Source organism: Octopus sinensis, linkage group LG9, assembly GCF_006345805.1.
Source record: "Octopus sinensis linkage group LG9, ASM634580v1, whole genome shotgun sequence".
In the NCBI taxonomy this organism is placed as follows: Eukaryota; Metazoa; Mollusca; class Cephalopoda; order Octopoda; family Octopodidae; genus Octopus; species Octopus sinensis.
The window spans coordinates 46693071-46702111 of NC_043005.1; positions in this window are offsets into that span (position 1 = coordinate 46693071).

The window sequence follows — 9041 nt, forward strand, 5'->3', positions numbered from 1 at the left end:
TTGCAGCACAAGACCAAAGCCCCCCACCAGAAATTACCAAAAACATGTAATGAAAAGAAATATTACAAGTAACTGCAGAATATGTGGAGATGGACAAGAAACAATAAATCATATTATCTCTAGCTGCCCAGTCCTGGCTAAGAAGGAATATATTCACAGACATGACAGAGTTGGAACCTACATACATTGGAAGCTATGCCAACATTATGGAATAACAACAGAAAAAAGATGGTATAGGCACACACCAGAAAAGGTCACAGAAAACGAGAAAGCAACCATACTCTGGGATATGCCGATACACACAGATAGAGAAATTAAGGCCAACAGACCAGATATAGTTGTCAGAGATCATGAAGAGAAAAAATGCTTTCTAATTGATGTATCAATACCGGCAGATGACAACGTGTCTCTAAAAGAAATGGAGAAACTCTCAAAATACAAAGACCTGGAAATAGAGGTAACTAGAATGTGGAATCTGAAAACAGAAACAATTCCTATCATAGTAGGTGCATTAGGCATGATAAAAAATTATTCAGACAAATACATAACAAAAACACCAGGACTTACAAACACATATAACATACAGAAAATTGCACTACTAGGCACTGCACACGTCCTACGCAGAACACTTTCCATACAATAACCATCAGAGCATCACAACAAATCACAGCACATACCCAAGGCATACAGAGCTGCCCTCGGTAGTGAAGTGAAAGCACGATATCAAAATAAAACTACTGAATAATAATAATAATAATAATAATTACGGAGGTGTACTTGCATAGCAAGTGACTTGATCTGAGATCGTGTGCTGGAACGAAAACAATTGCAGCGCGGAAGGTGTTTATAAGCCATTTAAGAAACACACAATAACCATTAGATTCACTTCAACATTTAAATTTGATTTGTCGCTTTGAGACCGCGACCTGTTCACTGACAAAACTTCGTGCTGTGTTTCTTAAATGGCTTATAAACACCTTCCACGCTACGCTGCAATAATAATAATATATACATATATACATATATATATATATATATATATATATATATATATATATGTGTGTGTGTGTGTGTGTATATGTATCATTACTTGTAGGATATGTTCCATTTTTCAACCCCACTGATAACAATCTTCTAAACTCTGGCACAATCATACAGAATTTCCTACTATATACGCACGCCTATATATATGTACACACACTCAATATACATATACAGCAACGACTTTTTTCACAATAGCAACGAAGTGTTCTCAATTCAAGCATTGCCGTCATAAACAAACTAGAACACATTACATAACGTAGCGCTAGATATTAGTTATGTGAGAAGATAGTCACGATTGGAAAGGTTTTGATTATACGTTTTCACAGTGATGATTGGATAGGATTATACAACAACATAGAAAAAGCAATTTCTTCATCGAGATGCCCTTTTGTTTCTATTAGGTTTAACCTAAATTAATAAGAGATGTGCATACAAATCTAGCTCATCTGCTCTCTCCATTAGTCCTAGCCCATAACAAGATCATCAGCAACTCTATATTTAAAATTGCCTTTGACTTTCTTTACTCTTTACTCTTTTACTTGTTTCAGTCAGTTGACTGCGGCCATGCTGGAGCAACTCGTCCCCGGGACTTATTCTTTGTAAGCCCAGTACTTATTCTATCGGTCTCTTTTGCCGAACCGCTAAGTGACGGTGAAATAAACACACCAGCATCGGTTGTCAAGCAATGCTAGGAGGACAAACACAGACACGCAAACATACACGCACACAAATATATATATATATATATATATATATATATACATATATACGACGGGCTTCTTTCAGTTTCCGTCTACCAAATCCACTCACAAGACTTTGGTCGGCCCGAGGCTATAGTAGAAGACACTTGCCCAAGATGCCACACAGTGGGAGTGAACTCGGAACCATGTGGTTGGTAAACAAGCTACTTACCACACAGCCACTCCTGCGCCTATATCCTGACTATATCCTAATTATATATATTTATATTTTATTACTACTGTTGATGATAATGTTGTGTAGACCCAGATTATATCTGATTAAACTGTTCCATGGTACCCGTGTAGTCAACTGAAGGAAGTACATATTCTCAACTACGCCAGATGTCCATCTAATTGAGTACCAGTTTATTCACACCCTTCTGCAGTAATCTGACCTATATGCTACAGCGTGACAGTATGGATATATTACGCTCTCTCCACTGATGAGTCTAATTTTATGCAGCCATAGTTTCTGGTGGTAGCCAAGGCGAAAGAAGCAAGATAGAATCCACTAGAGCGCGACTGTTGCTACTTTTTCTTGGGGGTTCTACGTCCTGGTACAGTGTTTAGGATTCATAAGATTATTAATACTGTAAGTGTTTCTATGTATATGTATTTATGCTCGTCAGAGCTGAGAGACAGTGTTCTTTGAATTTGGTTAGAAAGTTTTATCGCAGTGAGGTGTTGATTGTTTCAGTAAGTTTAATATTTTTGTGAAGTGACAGAAACTGTGGCTATAGAAGATTACCATGACAACAGATTCTAATTCTCACATATCCTGATCTTTTGGTATTTTTGATATTTTTGTTTTGGTGATGTCTGTGGGAGATCTAGCTAAATCTTCTGACAATCCGTACTCTACCATTTTGTGCTCTTTGTAGCTTATTGTGGTTTGCTGGAGCGAGTCTAGAAGCCCATATTGGAATTGCATAATCTTTGGTGGATCTAATGTATTGTTTGTACATCATTGTGGCTTCTTTCTAATGGTCGTTGTAGTTGCTCTCTTCGTGTGCCGTTTTACTCTACAACGTCTTCATTTTTAGGTACCCTATGTCGTAGGAGCAATATGTATCTCATTAAGTGTAATAGCTGGTCGTGTTTGATGTTCTCTGGTGTTACTGGTAAGGAGGGTGAGAGTGAAGTAATTTTGTGGTGGCTACTTTAAGACTGTTGATAGTTTATTCAGGATTTTGGGTGATTTATCTAGGGTTGGTGTAGTTGTTTGGAAGTATTTTAGGAGAATGAAAAGAGGATGTGATTGTGACATAACATTGCAGATGCTAGTTACAGCAAAAGTAAAATCGATTAAAACATGACAGCTCCAACTCTTCTGCAAGTTTGTTCTCTAAACTTCCGAGATAATGTGGTATCCATTAACCTATTGTCATTGATTACGTTGATGATGATGATGACTCATGCAACGGTTGATCCGAGTTAGAAAACTACACACTGACACTGCACATGCTCTAACAACGATGTATCTTCTCTCTTTGTGCTGGTCTTTTAAATATTCTATTTTAAACAATGTAAGTCTTGAAAATCATATGTATCTTCCGGATCACCTGTTTAAATGACAATACTGGTGAGTGCCAATAACGTTTAAGATACTCGGTATTTCGCTGTATAGTATCAGATCGTATGTTCTAAACCATCCGTTGCATACACTTCTTTTTAGAATCATCAAGATGCAAGTTTGACTTGAAAACTTTCGATTCCAGTCATTTTTCGATGAGTGAGGATACTGCTGTCCTTTTCTTAGAACTCAAAGAAATCTTGTGGATGGCACGAAAGCCATGTCTTGCATTGTAGACATCCAGCTTGGTTCCCATTGTATAACTGCGACGTTGAGAGAGCCTGCCAAATGCCAAAGTAGCTACAACTATTGAGGATAGAGCAGATTATGAAGTGTAAAGCTGTCGTTAAATTTGGCATGGAATACATCAAGGCCTATGGCATATTTTATAAACCATTGTGACTAGACTACCTGGAAATTATTGAAATTATCATGGAGGACTAAAGATGGCAACAGAAGTGCTTATCTTGGCTGAAATCAGATGGACATATCAAAGAATAGCACGATTCTAACTGCTAATAACAGAATTGAGTCATGTGGACATCTAAAGAATTATATTATGTTCACATAATACGAAAATTTTAATAACAAAATTGTTATTACTTTCATAGGATAATTGAACAAACAGAAAACTAATTTACTTCTAGAAAATGAAGAATGACTTTTAAATGGTAGCGGCATGAGCAAGAATAGGTTGGTGGGAGTTTCGGGGAGATGGTCACTGAAATGAGAAATTAAACAGTATAGACCAGAGTTGCGCATCTACATAGTCAAGACTGACAAATGTTCGAGTCATGGTTTTGATTCTCCTTTGTAGCTTTTATACTACTTGCATGACTCAAATGTGATCACCTTGGTTTGTATCTCCTTCGACCGCATGTCTGTGCAACTAAGTTCAATTTACGGTGAAATTCACATCACAGTTTCGATTCTTAATTTCAACTATCCTCGTCACTTTCATAACTAAAATGGGATTTTCAGAGCTGTAACGCTTTTGACTAATGAATCCGCTCGATCAATTCTAACTGACCGAGTTTGTATTGATCGGTTGATCAGCCGAACTGAACAAACATACGTCACAAATTTTAATCTCTGTTGTAGCTTAGCCTGTCATTTGCATAACTGAAACTTGTCGTAAAAAAAAGAAGAGAAAAGATACACTAATGTAACTAAATCTAATTTTTCCTTTTCTTCATATCTGAAACTACATGTCTAACTAAGAACTCAATACATTTGAATGGAAAAGACGCTGAATATGACTAGAAGACTTGAGTGCTGACTAAATGTTAAATAAAACTTTGTTTTATCTTATTCGAATCTAAGTTGTCTCAGTTGATTACTGTCGTTCAAGTCTCCATGAAAATGCAAAACAATATGTACGAGAGAAGTCAACCTAGGGAATCTCTATAGAGTCAAACGAAATGCTAGGAATAGTTATCAAGTTTCGTTCAAGATTATTGTGTTTGTAGAATACTCAGCCACTTACATTTTAAATTATCGTCGAACAACGGAGACACATCACACACACACACACACATATGGTAAGGACAAGAATACTTGAGATAATCATTCTTCATCTCTATGTCGTTTGACTTCCGCTCCCATCAATGTCAACATTCTCTTTTACTGTTGAGGTGGTGGGGATTGGCGGAATTGTTAAAGTGTCAAACAGGACGCCTTGCACTGAATTCTTGGGTGGTAGACTCGGAGCGGTACCTGGTTCGACATAACTCAATTCATCTCATAACTGAGTGCCTGCAATGAAGTTACCTCTGTAGCATGGGGGCGAGGTCTCCAGGGTTACGATGAATTCTTCTCTGTTGTCTTGGAATCTTTGAAGAAACAAAACTCATGAGCACTGTTCTTCCCTTCCTGATCAATCGGCGAAATAAAAATAAGTGAATTAAAATACCACGAGAATCTGTTAAATGATTTATACAGGAAAGTTTCAGATTGCTGAGTTTATCATATGCTTTGGTTCTCATGATTTTTGGTTTATGCCTAAGTCTAGCAATTTTGAGAAGAGGAACTTGGTCGATATCATCGACTCCTGTACTCGGCTAGTACTTTATATTAGTGCCTTCTAAATGACGAAAGACAAAGTTGACCTCCGCAGGATTTGAACGCAAGCAGTGAAGACTTGTAAAAAATACTGTAAGCACTCGTACGATTCTTCCAGCACACCACCTTATGTTTGGACTATAAAGTGCAGTGTTAGTAAGTAATGGCGCAAACAGACCAACTTATTTAGCAGTAAATTGTGTGCGAATACTTTCATACTGAAATCAGCGTAAAATTGTCTAGCATAGGCATATAGTGCTAAGTTCAACATTTTGAGATATTAGATTCACAAAATGAGTTGGTTTAGATATATTACATATAGAGTTTTCAGTGATACCTCTGTAATTGAACAGATTAGAACACTCATCAATGTATTACAACCGTAATGAATTACGTTTAGAAAACGGTAATGATCTAACTGATGGGAAAGAACCACGTTTGTAACCCCCACTAAACGACCACTTTACGGAGTAAAAAAGATGATAAATACGAGACTGAAATTTCTTTCTACATAAAATTGGTGATTATAATATCCAATATCATGGAAATTAAAACCTCAAAAGTCAATTCTTAATTGAAAAGAACATTTGATACAAGAATCAATAATATATTTGTTTCTGTTTAGTTTTATGTTTGGAAGCAGAAAGAAAAAAAAATAACTCCGATGAACTAAGACGATAGGTGTATTTTACTGGGCCATATTTTATTAAAATACAGAGATATAGGCGCGGGCGTGGCCGCGTGGTAGAAAGCTTGCTTCCCTACCATATGGTTCCGGGTTCAGTCCCACTGCATGATACCCTGGGCAAATGCCTTCTACTATAACCTCGAGCCGAACAAAAACGGGGGCTGATGGAGGTCCATCGTATACGTGTGTGTGTGTGTGCGTTTTATATATATATATATATATTATATATATATATATATATATATATATTTGTGCGTGTGTGTATATATGTGTCCACCATCATCAGCACCTGACAATGGTATTCGTATGCTTAGCTCCCCGTAACCTAGCGGCTTAGCAAAAGAAACCGATAGAATAAGTACCAGGCTTTAAATAATATGTTCGGAGGTCGATTTATTCGAGTAAAAATTCTTCAAGACAGTGATTCAGCATGGCCTTAGTCTAATGACTGAAACAAATAAAAATAATAATGACATTTTTAAGTGTACAAGACAAATTATTAAAGCTGCGTTGGTGTTTGCACTCTTAGGTTGGAGAGAAGGACAACTTGAAATCAATAAGAAATTGTTGGAACATTAGGGAATGTTGTCTCTTCAAATGGCGTATCTTAGACAGTTTGGCTACGAGGTACTATTTCTCTGTAGACTGCCAATTTCATTCCGAAAGTGAACGCGAAAAGGAAAATAGCTGAATGTAGAGATGAACGTGTCTTGGAGGCTGTTTTGTTCTGATTACCGCGAAATTTCCACCATTTTACGAAGACACGTACAAAAATGGATGACAGAGAGCGGGAAAAAATAATGATAGATGATGTTACAAAAAGAAAAGGAATTGAAAACATAACATGTCTAAAGTAGCATAGCTAACAAAAGAGATATGAGCAAGGGAAGGAACCAAAAGAAATGTTTGCATAGAAGTGTATTAAAGAAATGGTGTGGGGAAAAGAGTGAGGAAAAGAGCGAATCAGGGTGAGATATGAGGTGCATTTTGCTGCACATGAACGAACAACGGCAAATAAAGTCATTAAGAAGAAGACAGTCGGGCAGGTTATTTCCCAGAAGTGTCACCTATGAGCTAATTTTGATGAAACAATTGCTCAAGTTGTGTTGGAATATCAGAAACACGAAGAAAGGCAGTCCAAGTGTTATACGCATGTCAGGAACGTACAAATTCTTTAGTGGGAATTATGCAAGACGCTTGACATATAATGTACAGGACAAAATATAAAAAAAGAAATTAAAGGAAAAGAATAAAATCGCAATCTTAAGAACGCAAGTGAAAACAAGAGCGAACATACACTTCTGGGAATTTCTAATCTAAACAGATCACATAGTAAAAGAGAGCAGAACAGACAGCGTGGTTTAGTGAGGTGTGATATAACATGCCGTGGTGGTAGATAAAGGACCACTAAGAAACTACTTGACAACTGTGGCATCTTGACTAATCGATGTTTAGAAGAAAGAAACATGAACTTAAGAAGATTTTTCAAAATAAAAAAGAAAAGGGGAAAAAAATGTCAAGCGATAATTGATTATAGAAAATGTGAAGATTGTTAATAGAAAACGCTTTGAGTGATTTGTGAAATAAATACATCCGCCGCATCTAAAACTACTACTACTGCCGCGGCTACGACTGAATATGCTTTCTGATACTGACATTTTTAAGTGAAGAGGAATAAGGTGGTAATGCATCCATGTTGCAGAGAAAATTGCATCTGTGGTCCCATCCTGATTCACAAAACATGCTGCGTGCCCAAACCTATTTGTAATCCGCAAAGCCAAGCACCGTGTGTTGTTTTATGAAGTCCAGCTGGTGTGTGATGTACCTATGTTCTAATGGCGCAGTTTAGTCATAAATAGGCAGATATTCGTCTTGTTTATTAATGCCCTATAGGGACACGGTACTTCGTTATGTAACCATAATATAATACAAAGTATAGTAAACGTTTTTATTAGTCAATACTGTCCTGTGTTAGCAGTGATATTACGTTTTTTTTTTGAGATTATCTATACAGATTTTCTATAATTATAATCTCTCTCATTCTATCTTTCTCTCTCTCTCTCTCTCTCTCTCTCTCTCTCTCTCTCTTTCTCTGTCTCTCACACACACAAACACATAGACAGGAAGGAAGCATGGCTATGGGTTCGCAATTATCATGAATAATGGCCAACATATATATGGAATACTTCGATGATATGGCTTTAGAATTAACACCATTAAAACCAACGATACGTTGATGTCACCTGGCCCTATCATGAAGATGTCAATGTACTGCTGAATCATGTGAACTCAATAAGACTATCTACACAGTTCACAGTGGAAAGAGAAAAAGAACGACCAGCTGGCATTTCTGGACGTAGTAATAACTGGCACAGAGTATGGATTCAAGACATCTATATACCGTAAACCAACCTTCACAGGATAATATTTCAACTTCAATTCCCACCATCCATACAATATAGACAGCCAACATCGGGCAAAGAGCAATTAGCGATCCTGACACATACCACCAATAGATGATCAGGCTAAGAAACACTACTGTGTAGCAACTATCCGGAAAGCATACAATCCACTTCAGCTAAGAGGAGGAAAGAGGATGACACCAAAGAAAAGCCTTCCACAGTCTGTGGAGAGGCTATGTTAGAGGTCTCTCGGAAAAGATACAAAAGATGTGTGGTGCATATGACATCAGGTTATTATTCAGAAGTAATTCGACACTTCGCAGACATCTCTTCTGAATGGAGCCCCACCCCATAGAAGAGAATATGACCAAAGATTGTGTACTCCATCCCATGCAGCTGTAGTAAGGTATACAAAGTAGAAACGTGCCGCCTCTTTAAAGTAATGGCAAACGAACATCGAGAAGCCGTAACACGAGAGGATACTGAAAAGTCAGGTACAAGCGATCACGTATGGAGAGAAAATGGAGACCACC